Consider the following 20,458-nt stretch of genomic DNA (forward strand, 5'->3'; position numbering starts at 1 on the left):
ACTCATAGAAAAGAGAGCGTACTGACTTGACTCTGATAAATCTTTTTGGTCCGTAACCAAAAGCATCTCCAACAACTGCTGTTACTCAGACTTTCCTCTTCTTTACCGCCCTGATCAATCTATTACTAACTTTCCAACTGACAAAGATGCACTTTTTGGCAACTATGGATGATTCACTGATCCTCCGCCTCCATCTCCTCCTGAAACTTTGGCCATTTCCTGTTTTTTTCCTCGGGCAAGGTCTTCCAGGCACTCTTCCAGATCCAGGTGGACAAGACGTATGGTTCAGATGGCATAACCCTCGTGTGCTAAGGAAGAGCTCCTCTGAGTTTTGCCCTTGTCTCTGAAACCTCGACTCCACCTTGGCAAGCGACCGCTCTGACCTCTCCAGCTATCGCCCTATTGCTCTCACCTCAGCTGTCTCCAGTCTTTGAAACTATCCTAGACTCTCACTTTCTCAGACATCTTTAAAGGATTCGTATGTGTCATTTATGGATAAAAAAGGCATATGAAAAGATTGATAGATATGCCTTGTGGAAGGTCTTCAGCTCACATGGTGGGAGGTAAGCTACTACAAGCAGTGAGTTTTTTTTTTTTATCAAGAGTTTAACTCGTGTGTGGGAATGGATACAGAGGGTAAGTGGCTCCAGTGGAAGGTGAGTCTGTGGGAGGGGTGTGTGATGCCCCCATGGTTGTTGAATTTGTTTATTGATGGGATAGCGACGGAGGTATATACAAGTGTCTTGGAGAGAGAAGCAGGTGTGCAGATTTCTGGGATGAGGGAGGGGCTCTGGGAAGTGAGTCAGTTTCTGTTTTCTGATGATACTTTACTGCTGGCAGCTTCAAATGAGAAACTGCAGAAGCTGGTGTCTGAGTTTTAGAGAATGCGTGAAAGAAGCAGTTAAGAGTAAAAATGAGCAAAAAAGAAAAGCTATTGGGCACAGCAGTGTAGAGAGACAAGTTGGCTAAGTGTGAGTTTGAATGGAGAAAACTTAGAGGCTGTGAAGTGTTTTAGATATCTGGGGGTGGACTTAGCAGCAAATGGAACCATGGAAGCAGAAGTGGGTCACAGGGTGGGGAGGAGGCGAAGGTTCTGGGAGCATTGAGGAATGTGTGGGAAGAGAGGTTGTTATCTGCGAGGGAAAAATGAGTATGTTTGAAAGTACAGTTGTCCAAGGAATACTGTATGGATACGAAGCATAGGCCTTAGATGCCGATGTGCGGGGGAGGGTCGATGCGTTAGAAATGAGATGTTTGAGGATAGTATATGGCGTGAGGACGGTTGGTCAAGTGAGTAATAACAGGATAAGAGAGGTGTGTAGTAATAGGAAGAGTATTGTTGAGAGAGCTGAGAAGAGTTTGAAGGAAATGCTTTGAAAATATGGAGAAAATAGATGAGAAGTTGAGAAGAGGACATATGTATCAAAAGTGGAGGGAACAAGGAGAACGGGTTAATCAGATTGGAACTGGAAGGATGGAGTAAAAAGATTTTGAGTATTTAGGGCCTGAACGTGAAAGGCGTGCACAGGATAGAACGAACTGGAACGTTGTGGTATACAGGGATTGACGTGTTGTCAATGGACTGAACCAGAGCATATGAAGTAGCTGGGAGAAACATAGAAAGGTCTTTAGGGCTTGACTGGATGGTGGGCCGCGGTGTTGGTGCATTACACACGACGAAATGGACGTGAGAGATGAGGCCTTTTTTGTCTGGTTTATGGCGTTACCTCGATAACGAAGGAAACGGCGACAAGATATGAGAGAAAATCAAAAGAAATAGTTGATGGTGGCAGCTTCTAAAATGTGTGTGTGTGTGTGTGTGAGTGTGTATGTGTGTGTATTTGGGGGGGGGGGTGTTCATTGGTGCAATAGCTTTCACAACATACTTCTTACTGCAGTTGTATACAGGTAAGTCTAAACAATGAGGGGATGAGACCCCCACCCCCTACCTCCCAGTGCCGCTGCCACTGACCCCATGGTCCACCTTTCCTCCCTTGATTACACCAACATAAAGAAATTGCATAAATAAACAAGCAGATAATGCGAAAACCTTTACACTCTAGCTCTTCCATTCTCCCAAAATCTCGACATGTGTATTTTTAAGTATTCGTAGAGAGGCTTCTCTCTCTCTCTCTCTCTCTCTCTCTCTCTCTCTCTCTCTCTCTCTCTCTCTCTCTCTCTCTTAATTTAGTTTTTTCCTTTAGGTTACCTGTTAGTCATCCTTCATTTATTTGTATATTCTTGAGAAGCTGTCAGATGAATGTAAACCACAAACCAATATTTTTGTTGAAATGTGTGGTGAATAAAGGGCAAATAAGGGTGTAAGAGACTGGGTTGTGAAACTTCCATGTTTTAAAGATTTAGAAGAGAAAACGGAACACAAGTCAAGGGTAATCTTAAATATTGTAAAACGCGACCACAGATAAGTAGCAAAATTGCGAAAAACCTAATTCAAAATTAAACGTACAGGCTTTAAGCCAGAAAATAGCTTTATTACAGCTCACGATATTCTGTAACTGTAGTATAAGGAAGAACCATCGAGCCAGTTTAAGGTTGTGAACGGATATTGTTTACAAGATCGACTATTAATTCAACGTACGTTCCTGGTTCATAGATGCTATTCATGTACAATTTATCCTGATATCTACTTGTTACCCTAATTACAGCTGTAAGATTAAAAGACAGTGTTAAAAATGGGTGATGAGAGGGGAGCGGAGGTTGTTGTGAGTGGCGGCTCAAGAGGCTGGGGTTTGTTTACGGTTTTCATCGACCAGTGACCCTCTCGCTTTTCAATGAACTTCACCAGTTAATTTACGTTTTATAGTGGATTGAATGTAGAGTGCTTAAAGCTAGAGGGGTACAGGAGTCAAGATGATTGGATTGTCAAAGATGCCATAGTGGAAATTTTAATCAAAATTGCATTTCCACACAATTTCAATTTTTCAGTGTTGGAGGTATTTACTTGTCACTTGTGTTTACTGTACAACCTCGTCATGTAGTTCAGTATGATAAAATGATGTCGGAACACCACAACAACCTTTTACCAGAAATGTAGCTTTATTGGAGGACTCTTGTGTTTATGAAAGTTGAAACTTCCACTTGGTTTACTGCAGTGGTTACCTGCCGGGCAGGTTAGCGGGTTGTTGGATATGAAGCTGGGAAGCTCTTCCATGTAGAAAGGTAATGTTTTATTTTAGATATTCCACCATATTAACTCTGTAGTATGTAAGAATGACTGATGGTTTGGTTGTATTTCCTGAGGGTTTGTGTGATTGTGATTTCTTCATCACATTATTAATATCCAGTACGAATAGTGGCAAGGTTTATGAAGATCAGTGGGAGTATGGACCTGAAATAATGTAAAACATTATGAAACATGTTTTTAGAACATATGAAAACCTCTCTTAATTTTCATAGCACCTGAAGTTTACTTTACTGTTGATGGTATTTGGAATAGGTAAAATTTGTATATTATGGAACTAGGAAGTATATGGATTTGAGAAAAAGCACAAACTAATAGTCTCCATACATTCAGATGAGGTTATGTAGTTGTTCTGTGATTAAGAGTGTAATGTTTTCAGTAAAAGATTAATGATGATAGGGAGGATTATGAAGATCAAAGAAAGTATAGGATTGATGAATGTAAAAATAGGTGACATAGAAACCAACAGAACCCACGAAAAAATCACTTAGCATCCTTTAGCAGCCAAGATTTTCATTGCAGAACTACTGTTTATTAGTTTGTGATGATCTGTGCTGAAGACTTAAGTTGAATGACTGATTGTCAGGAGGCTGGGCAGCGTTATCACCATTTTTCTAGTGTGTCTTTTGCTGTGTATCTGTATATTTCTGGCTGGCACATTGCTGAAGCCATGGGAGTGTCCAGTGCATATTGACACTAACATTGAGAGCTAGGATAAATTGCAGCCACCAGGAGAAGTTAAATGAGGTGTCAGGTTGATTTTTACAAGTGTCTCCCTTTTACATTAATGCTGCATTTTCCATGATCTTCATAACCCTCTCATCTATTACTTATATACTTAGTCGCAACATATATGGCTACCTTACAATTACAAACTCTCAACACCTTCACAATGAAACAAAGATCCTCGCAACACACTCTCACCTCAACATGTTCAGCACTGTCTTACGCTACAGCACTAAACCTCTGCCACTCTAACCACTTCAAAACTATCCACCAACTTCTTGTAGAAATATAAGGCTTACCCCTGACACACACTTCAGTAACTTCTGTTCACAAATCCCCCGTACCCTTAACAAGTATAACATTGACAAAACACATGCACTCTTGAGATAACCAGAGAAGCACTGAACAACTGACCTGAAATAACTGACAGGCACTAAACAACAGACCTCCAACTCAGTCTTAGAATGCAAACCCAGGTACCAGACATAAACCCATCAGAAACCAAACTCCCCAGAAATCACAAATCACAATCTTCCTCTTACGGACTGGACATAACCCATCACTACAACACTATAAATACTGTTCCATCTTGAACCAAGACCTTTCTTGCCAGTGATGTAACTGCCATAAACAAGGCATTGAGCACTTATAGATTAGTTGCCCTGCACTCTCTGCACATAGACACATGTGCAACATCACTTCACTTTTTAACCTGTGGTTCAGACTGATGGACGTGGACAGATTCATGAGTGCTGCAGGAGCCTCATAAGGATAGGGCGGACTCCTAGTGTAGGGAGATGAATTAAGGTTAGGATAGAAACTGCTCCAGATCCTTTATAGTGCTGGTCTAAATCATCTTTACAATGTGAAAGTTCATTGATAAGTGTTCCTTCCATCTCCTAAAGCTATTTCTGTGGTGCTAATAAAGTACAATTTTACTGATGAGAAATGTGATTGATATCATTATCTGTTTAATTCAGTTGGTGGGAGCTCATTTCAGCTGTATAATGAAGGCCTTACCATTTCATTGGCCCTCTCAGTCTATTGTATTATATACTACAAAACAGTGTACTCTGGTCTATGGTATAAACTTGCTCTTTATTGTCTCATATGTACAGTTATTCCTTTCTTCCCTCTCACTTATTCTTAAGAATTTGTATATTAAATCTATAGTGTTTTCTGTATCCTTGGTTTCAAAAAGCATTTTACCTGTTATGACTGGTCGGTTACATATATTTGCAGTACTCATTTCATTTCGTTCTTTGTGATACTTAGGGCATCTCAGAATGATCTTATTTAGATTTTCTGTCTCTTCCCCACGACAGTCAGAGCAGCTTATTTGTTCCACAAAGGAACATGATAATGGATGCTGGCCTGTTGTCATACAGTGTTTTTTCTGACTATATATCTCTCTTCAAATTTCTATACATTTCTAAGGATATATGTGTCAGATGTGGAGGGAACGAGGAGAAGTGGGAGACCAAATTGGAGGTGAAAAGATGGAGTGAAAAAGATTTTGAGTGATCGGGGCCTGAACATGCTGGAGGGTGAAAGGCGTGCAAGGAATAGAGTGAATTGGGACGATGTCGTATACTGGGGTCGACGTGCTGTCAATAGCTTGAACCAGGGCATGTGAAGGGTATGGGGTAAACCATGGAAAGTTGAGTGGGGCCTGGATGTGGAAAGGGAGCTGTGGTTTCGGTGCATTATACATGACAGCAAGAGACTGAGTGTGAACGAATGTGGCCTTTGTTGTCTTTTCCCAGTGCTACCTCGCGCACATGCAGGGGAAGGGGGTTGTCATTTCATGTGTGGCGTGGTGGTGACAGGAATGAATAAGGGCAGAAAGTATGAATTATGTACATGTGTATATATGTATATGTCTGTGTGTGGATACATATATATGTATACATTGAGATGGAATGTATATGTGCATGTGTGGATGTGTATGTATATACATGTGTATGTGGGTGAGTTGGGCCATTCTTTGGTCTGTTTCCCTGCACTACCTCACTGACACGGGAGACAGCGACAAAGTATAATGATAATAATGATAATAATGATAATAATAATAATGATAATAATAATATTAATAATATTCTTTTTTATACTTGATGGTTGTTTCATGCGTTAGTGAGGTAGTGCGAGGAAACAGAAGAATGATGACCCAGTTGCACACATACACACATATATATAGGTTATTTTTTTTTTTCGCTGTCTCCCGCGTTTGCGAGGTAGTGCAAGGAAACAGACGAAAGAAAAGGCCCAACCCACCCCCATACACATGTATATACATACGTCCACACATGCAAAATACACATACCTACACAGCTTTCCATGGTTTACCCCAGACGCTTCACATGCCCCGATTCATTCCACTGACAGCACGTCAACCCCGGTATACCACATCGCTCCAATTCACTCTATTCCTTGCCCTCCTTTCACCCTCCTGCATGTTCAGGCCCCGATCACACAAAATCTTTTTCACTCCATCTTTCCACCTCCAATTTGGTCTCCCTCTTCTCGTTCCCTCCACCTCCGACACATATATCCTCTTGGTCAATCTTTCCTCACTCATTCTCTCCATGTGCCCAAACCATTTCAAAACACCCTCTTCTGCTCTCTCAACCACGCTCTTTTTATTTCCACACATCTCTCTTACCCTTACGTTACTTACTCGATCAAACCACCTCACACCACACATTGTCCTCAAACATCTCATTTCCAGCACATCCATCCTCCTGCGCACAACTCTATCCATAGCCCACGCCTCGCAACCATACAACATTGTTGGAACCACTATTCCTTCAAACATACTCATTTTTGCTTTCCGAGATAATGTTCTCGGCTTCCACACATTCTTCAAGGCTCCCAGAATTTTCGCCCCCTCCCCCACCCTATGATCCACTTCCACTTCCATGGTTCCATCCGCTGCCAGATCCACTCCCAGATATCTAAAACACTTCACTTCCTCCAGTTTTTCTCCATTCAAACTCACCTCCCAATTGACTTGACCCTCAACCCTACTGTAACTAATAACCTTGCTCTTATTCACATTTACTCTTAACTTTCTTCTTTCACACACTTTACCAAACTCAGTCACCAGCTTCTGCAGTTTCTCACATGAATCAGCCACCAGCGCTGTATCATCAGCGAACAACAACTGACTCACTTCCCAAGCTCTCTCATCCCCAACAGACTTCATACTTGCCCCTCTTTCCAAAACTCTTGCATTCACCTCCCTAACAACCCCATCCATAAACAAATTAAACAACCATGGAGACATCACACACCCCTGCCGCAAACCTACATTCACTGAGAACCAATCACTTTCCTCTCTTCCTACACGTACACATGCCTTACATCCTCGATAAAAACTTTTCACTGCTTCTAACAACTTGCCTCCCACACCATATATTCTTAATACCTTCCACAGAGCATCTCTATCAACTCTATCATATGCCTTCTCCAGATCCATAAATGCTACATACAAATCCATTTGCTTTTCTAAGTATTTCTCACATACATTCTTCAAAGCAAACACCTGATCCACACATCCTCTACCACTTCTGAAACGACACTGCTCTTGCCCAATCTGATGCTCTGTACATGCTTTCACCCTCTCAATCAATACCCTCCCATATAATTTACCAGGAATACTCAACTAACTTATACCTCTGTAATTTGAGCACTCACTCTTATCCCCTTTGCCTTTGTACAATGGCACTATGCACGCATTCCGCCAATCCTCAGGCACCTCACCGTGAGTCATACATACATTAAATAACCTTACCAACCAGTCAACAATACAGTCACCCCCTTTTTTAATAAATTCCACTGCAATACCATCCAAACCTGCTGCCTTGCCGGCTTTCATCTTCCGCAAAGCTTTTACTACCTCTTCTCTGTTTACCAAATCATTTTCCCTAACCCTCTCACTTTGCACACCACCTCGACCAAAACACCCTATATCTGCCACTCTATCATCAAACACATTCAACAAACCTTCAAAATACTCACTCCATCTCCTTCTCACATCACCACTACTTGTTATCACCTCCCCATTTGCGCCCTTCACTGAAGTTCCCATTTGCTCCCTTGTCTTACACACTTTATTTACCTCCTTCCAGAACATCTTTTTATTCTCCCTAAAATTTAATGATACTCTCTCACCCCAACTCTCATTTGCCCTTTTTTTCACCTCTTGCACCTTTCTCTTGACCTCCTGTCTCTTTCTTTTATACGTCTCCCACTCAACTGCATTTTTTCCCTGCAAAAATCGTCCAAATGCCTCTCTCTTCTCTTTCACTAATACTCTTACTTCTTCATCCCACCACTCACTACCCTTTCTAATCAACCCACCTCCCACTCTTCTCATGCCACAAGCATCTTTTGCGCAATCCATCAATGATTCCCTAAGTACATCCCATATATATATAGGTATGTTTATTATTTATTTATTTATTATACTTAACCGCTGTCTACCACGTTAGTGAGGTAGCGCAAGGAAACATGAGGAATGGCCCACACACACTCAAATACATATATATACATTTCAACATATACATGCATATACATTTCAACGTATATGTACATATACATACCCAGACATCTACATATATACTCATTCCTATGAGTCATGGGGAAAATGAAATACAGTAAGTTCCCAAGTGCACTTTTGTGTAAAAATCATATCATCAGGGGAGACACGAGAGAAATGAAAGTCAGTTGATATACATCGAAGAGACGAAGCTAGGATGCCATTTGTGATTGTATGTTTTGGACAATCACGTTACTAAATGGCGTCCCAGCTTCGTCTCTTCGATGTACATCAACTGACTTTTATTTGTCTCTTGTATCTCCCCTGATGGTGTCATTATTACACAAAAGTGCACTTGGGAACTTGTCGTGTTTCATTTTCCCCGTGGACTCATAGGAATATCTTGATCACATGCAAAATTGTGATCCTTTCCTATATATACTCATGTACATATCCATACTTGCTACCTTCATCCTTTTCTGTCGACAGCCTGCCATATGTGAAATAGAATCCTCCCCTTTCCAGCAAGGCAGTGCTAGGGACAAACAAAAAAAAGGCTACATTCATTCACACTCATTCTCTAGCTGTCATGTGTAATGCACCGATACCACAGCTCCCTTTCCACATCTAGACCCCACAAAACTTTCCATGGTTTACCCCAGACACTTCACATCCCCTGGTTCAGTCTATTAACAGCACGTCGACCCCGTTATACCACATCATTCCAAATCACTGTATTCCTTGCACGCCTTTCATCCTCCTGCATGTTCAGGCCCTGATCACTCAAAATCATTTTCACTCCATCTTTCCACCTCCGATTTGGTCTCCCACTTCTCCTCATTCCCTACTCCTCTGACACATATATTCTCTTTGTCAATCTTTCCTCACTCATTCTCTCCATGTGACCAAACCATTTCAAAACACCCTCTTCTGCTCTCTCAACCACACTTTTTATTACCACACATCTCTCTTACCCTTTCATTACTTACTCGATCAAACCACCTCACACCACATATTGTCCTGAAACATCTCATTTCCAACACACCCACCCTCCTCTGCACAACTCTATCTATAGCCCATGCCTCGCAACCATATAACATTGTTGGAACCACTACTTCAAACATACCCATTTTTGTTTTCCAAGATGACGTTCTTGACTCCCACACACTCTTCAACGCTCCCCGAACTTTTGCCCCCTCCCCACCCTGTGATTCACTTCCGCCTCCATGGTTCCATCCACTGCCAAATCCACTCCCAGATATCTAAAACACTTCACTTCCTCCAGTTTTTCCCCATTCAAACTTACCTCCCAATTGACTTGTCCCTCAACCCTACTGTACCTAATAACCTTGCTCTTATTCAAATTTACTCTCAGCTCTCTTCTTTCACACACTTTACCAAACTCAGTCACCAACTTCTGCAGTTTCTCACCAGAATCAGGCACCAGCGCTGTATCATCAGCGAACAACAAGTGACTCACTTCCCAAGCTCTCTCATCCCCAACGACTGCATACTTGCCCCTCTTTCCAAGACTCTTGCATTCACCTCCCTAACAACCCCATCCATAAACAAATTAAACAGCCACGGAGACATCACGCACCTCTGCCGCAAACCAACATTCACTGAGAACCAATCACTTTCCTCTCTTCCTACATGTACACGTGCCTTACGTCCTCGATAAAAGCTTTTCACTGCTTCTAACAACTTACTTCCACGCCATATTTCTTAATACCTTACACACAGCATGTCTATCAACTCTATCATATGCCTTCTCCAGATCCATAAATGCTACATACAAATCCATTTGCTTTTCTAAGTATTTCTTACATACATTCTTCAGAGCAAACACCTGATCCACACATCCTCAACCTCTTCTGAAACCACACTGCTCTTCCCCAATCTGATGCTCTGTACATGCCTTCACCCTCTCAATCAATACCCTCCCATATAATTTCCCAGGAATACTCAAAAAACTTATACCTCTAATTTGAGCACTCACTCTTTTCCCCTTTGCCTTTGTACAGTGGCACTATGCAAGCATTCCGCCAATCCTCAGGCACCTCACCATGAATCATACGTACATTAAATAACCTTACCAACCAGTCAACAATACAGTCACCCCCTTTTTTAATAAATTCCACTGCAGTACCATCCAAACCCGCTGCCTTGCCGGCTTTCATCTTCCGCAAAGCTTTTACTACCACTTCTCTGTTTACCGAATCATTTTCCCTAAACCTCTCACTTTGCACACCACCTCGACCAAAACTCTATATCTGCCACTCTACCATCAAACACATTCAACAAACCTTCAAAATACTCACTCCATCTCCTTCTCACATCACCACTACTTGTTATCACCTCCCCATTAGCCACCTTCACTGATGCTACCATTTGTTCCCTTGTTTTATGCACTTTTTTTTTACCTCCTTCCAAAACATCTTTTTATTTATTTATTTATTTATTTTGCTTTGTCGCTGTCTCCCGCGTTAGCGAGGTAGCGCAATGAAACAGACGAAAGAATGGCCCAACCCACCCACATACACATGTATATACATACACGTCCACACACGCAAATATACATACCTATACATCTCAATGTATAACTATATATACACACACAGACATATACATATATACACATGTACATAATTCATACTGTCTGCCTTTATTCATTCCCATTGCCACCCAGCCACACATTAAATAACAACCCCCTCCCCCCTCATGTGTGTGAGGTAGTGCTAGGAAAAGACAACAAAGGCCACATTCGTTCACACTCAGTCTCTAGCTGTCATGTAATAATGCACCGAAACCACAGCTCCCTTTCCACATCCAGGCCCCACACAACTTTCCATGGTTTACCCCAGATGCTTCACATGCCCTGGATCAGTCCATTGACAGCATGTCGACCCCGGTATACCACATCGTTCCAATTCACTCTATTCCTTGCATGCTTTTCACCCTCCTGCATGTTCAGGCCCCGATCACTCAAAATCTTTTTCACTCCATCTTTCCACCTCCAATTTGGTCTCCCAATTCTCGTTCCCTCCACCTCTGACACATATATCCTCTTTGTCAATCTATCCTCACTCATTCTCTCCATGTGACCAAACCATTTCAAAACACCCTCTTCTGCTCTCTCAACCACACTCTTTTTATTACCACCCATCTCTCCTACCCTATAATTACTAACTTGATCAAACCACCTCACACCACATATTGTCCTTAAACATCTCATTTCCAGCACAGCCACTCTCCTCTACACAACTCTATCTATAGCCCATGCCTTGCAGCCATATAACATTGTTGGAACCACTATTCCTTCAAACATACCCATTTTTGCTTTCCGAGATAATGTTCTCGACTTCCACACATTCTTCAACGCTCCCAGAACTTTTGCCCCCTCCCCCACCCTGTGATTCACTTCCGCTTCCATGGTTCCATCCGCTGCCAAGTCCACTCCCAGATATCTAAAACACTTCACTTCCTCCAGTTTTTCTCCATTCAAACTTACCTCCCAACTGACTTGTCCTTCAACCCTACTGTACCTAATAACCTTGCTCTTATTCACATTTACTGTCAGCTTTCTTCTTTCACACACTTTACCAAACTCAGTCACCAGCTTCTGCAGTTTCTCACCAGAATCAGCTACCAGCGCTGTATCATCAGCGAACAACAACTGACTCACTTCTCAAGCTCTCTCATCCACAACAGACTGCATACTTGCCCCTCTTTCCAAAACTCTTTCATTTACCTCCCTAGCAACCCCATCCATAAACAAATTAAACAATCATGGAGACATCACACACCCCTGCCGCAAACCTACATTCACTGAGAACCAATCACTTTCCTCTCTTCTTACACGTACACATGCCTTACATCCATGATAAAAACTTTTCACTGCTTCTAACAACTTACCTCCCATACCTATATATTCTTAATACCTTCCACAGAGCATGTCTATCAACTCTTATCATATGCCTTCTCCAGATCCATAAATGCTACTTACAAATCCTAAAATTTAATGATATTTTCTCACCCCAACTTTCATTTGCCCTCTTTTTCGCCATTTGCACCTTTCTCTTGTCCTCCTGCCTCTGTATATATAGATATGTTTCTTATTTATTCATTTATTATACTTAACCGCTGTCTTCTGCGACAGCGAGATAGTGCAAGGAAACTTGAGGAATGGCCCACACACTCACAAATACATACATATACATTTCAACGTATACATATATATATACATTTCAACGTATACATACATATACATACCCAGACATCTACATATATACTCATGTACATATCCACACTTGCTACCTTCATCCTTTCCTGTTGCCAGCCTGCCACACATGAAATAGCATCCTCCCCCTTCCAGCAAGGTAGTGCCAGGGACAAACCAAAAAAAGGCTACATTCATTCACACTCAGTCTCTAGCTGTCATGTGTCACCGAAACCACAGCTCCCTTTCCACATCCAGGCCCCACAAACCTTTGCATTGTTTACCCCTGACGCTTCACATGCCCTTGTTCAATCCGTTGACAATCGTTCCAATTCATTCTATTCCTTGCATGCCTTTCACCCTCCTGTATGTTCAGGACCCGATTGCCTAAAATCTTTTTCATTTTTTCACTCCAACCCGCCACACATGAAATAGCATCCCCCCTCCCCTAGCGAGGTAGTGCTAGTAAAGGACAAAAGGCCACATTCATTCACACTCAGTCTCTAACTTTCATGTGTAATGCACCAAAACCACAGCTCCCTTTCCACATCGAGGCCCCACAAAACATTCCATGGTTTACCTTAGACGCTTCACATGCCGTGGTTCAATCCATTGACAGCACGTCAACCCCAGTATACCGCATCGTTCCAATTCACTCCATTCCTTGCGCTCCTTTCACCCTCTTGTATGTTCAGGCCCCGATCTCTCACAAATTTTTTCACTCCATCCTTCCACCTCCAATTTGGTCTCCCACTTCTTGTTCCCTGCACCTTTGATACATATATTCTCTTTGTCAATCTTTCCTCACTCATTCTCTCCATGTGACCAGACCATTTCAATACACCCTCTTTTGCTCTCTCAACCACACCCTTTTTATCACCACACATGTCTCTCACCCTTTCATTACTAACTCGATGAAACCACCTCACACCACATATTTGTCCTCAAACATCTCATTTCCAACACATTCACCCTTCTCTGCACAACCCTATCTATAGCCCATGCCTCACAACCATATAACATTTTTGGAATCACTACTCCTTCAAACATACCCATTTTTGCTCTCGAAGATAACGTTTTCACCTTCCACACATTCTTCAACGCTCCCAGAACCTTTGCCCCCTCCCCCACCCTGTGATTCATTTCTGATTCCATGGTTCCATCTACTGCCAAATCCACTCCCAAATATCAAAAACACTGCACTTCCTCCAGTTTTTCTTCATTCAAACTCACCTCCCAGTGGTTCTCAGTGGATGTCGGTTTGTGGCAGGGGTGCGTGATGTCTCCATGGTTGTTTAATTTGTTTATGGATAGGGTTGTTAGGGAGGTGAATGCAAAAGTTTTGGAGAAAGGGGCAAGTATGCAGTCTGTTGTGGATGAGAGAGCTTGGGAAGTGATTCAGTCATTGTTTGCTGAGATACAGCGCTGGTGGCTGATTTGGGTGAGAAACTGCAGAAGCTGGTGACTGAGTTTGGTAAAGTGTGTGAAAGAAGAAAGCTGAGAGTAAGTGTGAATAAGAGGAAGGTTATTAGGTACAGTAGGGTTGAGGGACAAGTCAGTTGGGGGTATGTTTGAATGGAGAAAAACTGGAGGAAGTGAAGTGTTTCAGATATCTGGGAGTGGATTTGGCAGCGGATGGAATCATGGAAGCGGAAGTGAGTCACGGTGGGGGAGGGGGCGAAACTTCTGGGAGCGTTCAGAAATGTGTGGAAGGTGAGAACATTATCTCAGATAGCAAAAATGCGTATGTTTGAAGGAAAAGTGGTTCCAAAAATGTTATATGGATGCGAGGCGTGGGCTATAGATAGAGTGGTGCGGAGGAGGGTGGATGTGTTGGAAATGAGATGTTTGAGGACAGTATGTAGTGTGAGGTGGTTTGATCGAGTCAGTAATGAAAGGGTAAGGGAGATGTATTGTAATAAAGAGTGTGGTTGAGAGAGCAGAAGAGGGTGTTTTGAAATGGTTTGGTCACATGGAGAGAATGAGTGAGGAAAGATTGACAAAGAGGATATATATGTCAGAGGTGGAGGGAATGAGGAGATGTGGGAGACCAAATTGGAGTTGGAAAGGTGGAGTGAAAAAGATTTTGTGTGATCGGGGCCAGAACATGCAGGAGGGTGAAAGGCGTGCAAGGAATAGAGTGAATCGGAACAGTGTGGTATACCAGGGTCGATGTACTGTCGATGGATTGAACCAAGGCATGTGAAGCGTCTAGGGTAAACCATGGAAAGTATATTCCTATGAGTCCACGGGGAAAATGAAACATGAAAAGTTCCCAAGTGCACTTTCGTGTAATAATCACATCATCAGGGGAGACACAAGAGAGAAATGTAACAGTCAGTTGATATACATCAAAGAGACGAAGCTAGGACGCCATTTGGTAAACATGTGATTGGACAATCACATGTTTACCAAATGGCGTCCTAGCTTCGTCTCTTCGATGTACATCAACTGACTTATATTTCTCTCTTGTGTCTCCCCTGATGATATGATTATTACATGAAAGTGCACTTGGGAACTTTTTGTGTTTCATTTTCCCCATGGAGTCTTAAGAATATCTTGATCACGCGCAAAATTGTGATCCTTTCCAATATATATATATATATATATATATATATATATATATATATATATATATATATATTTTTTTTTTTATACTATTCGCCATTTCCTGCGATAGCGAGGTAGCGTTAAGAACAGAGGACTGGGCCTCTGAGGGAATACCCTCACCTGGCCCCCTTCTCTGTTCCTTCTTTTGGAAAATTAAAATAAAAAAACGAGAGGGGAGTATTTCCAGCGCCTCGCTCCCTTCCCTTTTAGTCGCCTTCTACGACACGCAGGGAATACGTGGGAAGTATTCTTTCTCCCCTATCCCCAGGGATATATATATATATATATATATATATATATATATATATATATATATATATATATATATATATATTATTTATATTTTTTATTATACTTTGTCGCTGTCTCCCGCGTTTGCGAGGTAGCGCAAGGAAACAGACGAAAGAAATGGCCCAACCCCCCCCCATACACATGTATATACATACGTCCACACACGCAAAAATACATACCTACACAGCTTTCCATGGTTTACCCCAGACGCTTCACATGCCTTGATTCAATCCACTGACAGCACGTCAACCCCAGTAAACCACATCGCTCCAATTCACTCTATTCCTTGCCCTCCTTTCACCCTCCTGCATGTTCAGGCCCCGATCACACAAAATCTTTTTCACTCCATCTTTCCACCTCCAATTTGGTCTCCCTCTTCTCCTCGTTCCCTCCACCTCCGACACATATATCCTCTTGGTCAATCTTTCCTCACTCATTCTCTCCATGTGCCCAAACCACTTCAAAACACCCTCTTCTGCTCTCTCAACCACACTCTTTTTATTTCCACACATCTCTCTTACCCTTACGTTACTCACTCGATCAAACCACCTCACACCACACATTGTCCTCAGACATCTCATTTCCAGCACATCCATCCTCCTGTGCACAACTCTATCCATAGCCCACGCCTCGCAACCATACAACATTGTTGGAACCACTATTCCTTCAAACATACCCATTTTTGCTTTCCGAGATAATGTTCTCGACTTCCACACATTCTTCAAGGCCCCCAGAATTTTCGCCCCCTCCCCCACCCTATGATCCACTTCCGCTTCCATGGTTCCATCCACTGCCATATTCCCATAAGAGCAAGGTTATTAGGTACAGTAGGGTTGAGGGTCAAGTCAATTTGGAGGTAAGTTTGAATGGAGAAAAACTGGAGGAAGTAAAGTGTTTTAGATATCTGGGAGTGGATCTGGCAGCGGATGGAACCATGGAAGCGGAAGTGGATCATAGGGTGGGAGAGGGGGCGAAAATCCTGGGAGCCTTGAAGAATGTGTGGAAGTCGAGAACATTATCTCGGAAAGCAAAAATGGGTATGTTTGAAGGAATAGTGGTTCCAACAATGTTGTATGGTTGCGAGGCGTGGGCTATGGATAGAGTTGTGCGCAGGAGGATGGATGTGCTGGAAATGAGATGTTTGAGGACAATGTGTGGTGTGAGGTGGTTTGATCGAGTAAGTAGCGTAAGGGTAAGAGAGATGTGTGGAAATAAAAAGAGCGTGGTTGAGAGAGCAGAAGAGGGTGTTTTGAAATGGTTTGGGCACATGGAGAGAATGAGTGAGGAAAGATTGACCAAGAGGATATATGTGTCGGAGGTGGAGGGAACGAGGAGAAGTGGGAGACCAAATTGGAGGTGGATAGATGGAGTGAAAAAGATTTTGTGTGATTGGGGCCTGAACATGCAGGAGGGTGAAAGGAGGGCAAGGAATAGAGTGAATTGGATCGATGTGGTATACCGGGGTTGACGTGCTGTCAGTGGATTGAATCAGGGCATGTGAAGCGTCTGGGGTAAACCATGGAAAGCTGTGTAGGTATGTATATTTGCGTGTGGACGTATGTATATACATGTGTATGGAGGTGGGTTGGGCCATTTCTTTTGTCTGTTTCCTTGCGCTACCTCGCAAACGCTGGAGCCAGCGACAAAGCAAAAATATATATATATATATATATATATATATATATATATATATATATATATATATATATATATATTTTTTTTTTTTTTTTTTTTTTTTTTTAAATTTTCCAAAAGAAGGAACAGAGAAGGAGGCCAGGTGAGGATATTCCCTCAAAGGCCCAGTCCTCTGTTCTTAACGCTACCTCGCTAATGCGGGAAATGGTGAATGGTATGAAAGAAAGAAAGAATATATATATATGTGTGTGTGTGTGTTATCCCTGGGGATAGGAGAGAAATAATACTTCCCAAGTATTCCCTGCGTGCCATAGAAGGCGACTAAAAGGTGAGGGAGCGGGGGGCTGGAAATCCTCCCCTCTCGTTTTTTGTAATTTTCCAAAAGAAGGAACAGAGAAGGGGGCCAGGTGAGGATATTCCCTCAAAGGCTCAGTACTCTGTTCATAACGCTACCTCGCGAATGCAGGAAATGGCGAATAGTGTAAAAAAAATATATATTTATATTTATTTATTTTATTTTGCTTTGTCTCTGTCTCCCGCGTTAGCGAGGTAGCGCAAGGAAACAGACGAAAGAATGGCCCAACCCGCCCACATACACATGTATATACATACACGTCCACACACGCAACTATACATACCTATACATCTCAATGTACACACATATATATATATACACACACAGACATATACATATATACACATGTACATAATTCATACTGTCTGCCTTTATTTGTTCCCATCGCAACCCCGCCACACAGGGAATAACAACCCCCTCCCCCCTCCTGTGTGCGAGGTAGCGCTAGGAAAGACACCAAAGGCCCCATTCGTTCACACTCAGTCTCTAGCTGTCATGTAATAATGCACCGAAACCACAGCTCCCTTTCCACATCCAGGCCCCACAGAACTTTCCATGGTTTACCCCAGACGCTTCACATGCCCTGGTTCAATCCATTGACAGCACGTCGACCCCAGTATACCACATCATTACAATTCACTCTATTCCTTGCACGCCTTTCACCCTCCTGCATGTTCAGGCCCCGATCACACAAAATCTTTTTCACTCCATCTTTCCACCTCCAATTTGGTCTCCCACTTCTCCTCGTTCCCTCCACCTCTGACACATATATCCTCTTGGTCAATCTTTCCTCACTCATTCTCTCCATGTGACCAAACCATTTCAAAACACCCTCTTCTGCTCTCTCAACCACACTCTTTTTATTTCCACACATCTCTCTTACCCTTACATTACTTACTCGATCAAACCACCTCACACCACATATTGTCCTCAAACATCTCATTTTCAGCACATCCACCCTCCTGCGCACAACTCTATCCATAGCCCACGCCTCGCAACCATACAACATTGTTGGAACCACTATTCCTTCAAACATAGCCATTTTTGCTTTCCGAGATAATGTTCTCGACTTCCACACATTCTTTAAGGCTCCCAGAATTTTCGCCCCCTCCCCCACCCTATGATTCACTTCCGCTTCCATGGTTCCATCCGCTGCCAGATCCACTCCCAGATATCTAAAACACTTTACTTCCTCCAGTTTTTCTCCATTCAAACTTACCTCCCAATTGACTTGACCCTCAACCCTACTAATAACCTTGCTCTTGTTCACATTTACTCTTAACTTTCTTCTTTCACACACTTTACCAAACTCAGTCACCAGCTTCTGCAGTTTCTTGCATGAATCAGCCACCAGCGTTGTATCATCAGCGAACAACAACTGACTCACTTCCCAAGCTCTCTCATCCACAACAGACTTCATACTTGCCCCTCTTTCCAAAACTCTTGCGTTCACCTCCCTAACAACCCCATCCATAAACAAACTAAACAACCATGGAGACATCACACACCCCTGCCGCAAACCTACATTCACTGAGAACCAATCACTTTCCTCTCTTCCTACACGTACACATGCCTTACATCCTCGATAAAAACTTTTCACTACTTCTAACAACTTGCCTCCCACACCATATATTCTTAAAACCTTCCACAGAGCATCTCTATCAACTCTATCATATGCCTTCTCCAGATCCATAAATGCTACATACAAGTCCATTTGTTTTTCTAAGTATTTCTCACATACATTCTTCAAAGCAAACACCTGATCCACACATGCTCTACCACTTCTGAAACCACACTGCTCTTCCCCAATCTGATGCTCTGTACATGCCTTCACCCTCTCAATCAATACCCTCCCATATAATTTACCAGGAATACTCAACAAACTTATACCTCTGTAATTTCAGCACTCACTCTTATCCTTGGCACTATGCAAGCATTCCGCCAATCCTCAGGCACCTCACCATGAATCATACATACATTGAATAACCTTACCAACCAGTCAACAATACAGTCACCCCCTTTTTTAATAGATTCCACTGCAATGCTATCCAAACCTGCTGTCTTGCTGGCTTTCATCTTCCGTAAAGCTTTTACTACCTCTTCTCTATTTACCAAATCATTTTCCCTAACCCTCTCACTTTGCACACCACCTCGACCAAAACACCCTATATCTGCCACTCTATCATGAAACACATTCAACAAACCTTCAAAATACTCACTCCATCTCCTTCTCACATCACCACTACTTGTTATCACCTCCCCATTAGCCCCCTTCACTGAAGTTCCCATTTGCTCCCTTGTCTTATGCACTTTATTTACCTCCTTCCAAAACATCTTTTTATTCTCCCTGAAATTTAATGATACTCTCTCACCCCAACTCTCATTTGCCCTCTTTTTCACCTCTTGCACCTTTCTCTTGACCTCCTGCCTCTTTCTTTTATACCTCTCCCACTTATTTGCATTTTTTCCCTGCAAAAAAATGTCCAAATGCATCTCTCTTCTCTTTCACTAATAATCTTACTTCTTCATCCCACCACTCACTACCTTTTTCTAATCAACCCACCTCCCATGCTTCTCATGCCACAAGCATCTTTTGCGCAAGCCATCACTGCTTCCCTAAATACATCCCATTCCTCTCCCTCTCCCCTTACGTCCTTTATTCTCACCTTTTTCCATTCTGTACTCAGTCTCTCCTGGTACTTCCTCTCACAAGTCTCCTTCCCAAACTCACTTACTCTCACCACTCTCTTCACCCCAACATTCTCTCTTCTTTTCTGAAAACCCCCACAAATCTTCACCTTCACCTCCACAAGATAATGATCAGACATCCCTCCAGTTGCACCTCTCAGCACATTAACATCCAAAAGTCTCTTTCGTGTG

At 42.5% G+C, this 20,458-nt stretch overlaps 1 protein-coding gene across 10 annotated transcripts in view; it reads left to right on the plus strand.

Annotated features, from left to right (window-relative positions):
• The first annotated feature begins 2,451 nt into the window (after window positions 1-2,451).
• The window catches only part of LOC139757869 (uncharacterized), a 283,058-nt gene continuing 265,051 nt past the window's right edge, over window positions 2,452-20,458 (plus strand). For 3 of the 10 annotated variants that reach the window (XM_071678788.1, XM_071678787.1, XM_071678784.1), the window contains exon 1: window positions 2,452-2,595. The gene's annotated coding sequence lies outside the window, so the exon portion shown is untranslated. The other 7 variants (XM_071678783.1, XM_071678782.1, XM_071678781.1 and 4 more) reach the window with 5 other exon arrangements.

Source organism: Panulirus ornatus, chromosome 28 (genome assembly GCF_036320965.1).
Source record: "Panulirus ornatus isolate Po-2019 chromosome 28, ASM3632096v1, whole genome shotgun sequence".
NCBI classification, from domain to species: Eukaryota; Metazoa; Arthropoda; class Malacostraca; order Decapoda; family Palinuridae; genus Panulirus; species Panulirus ornatus.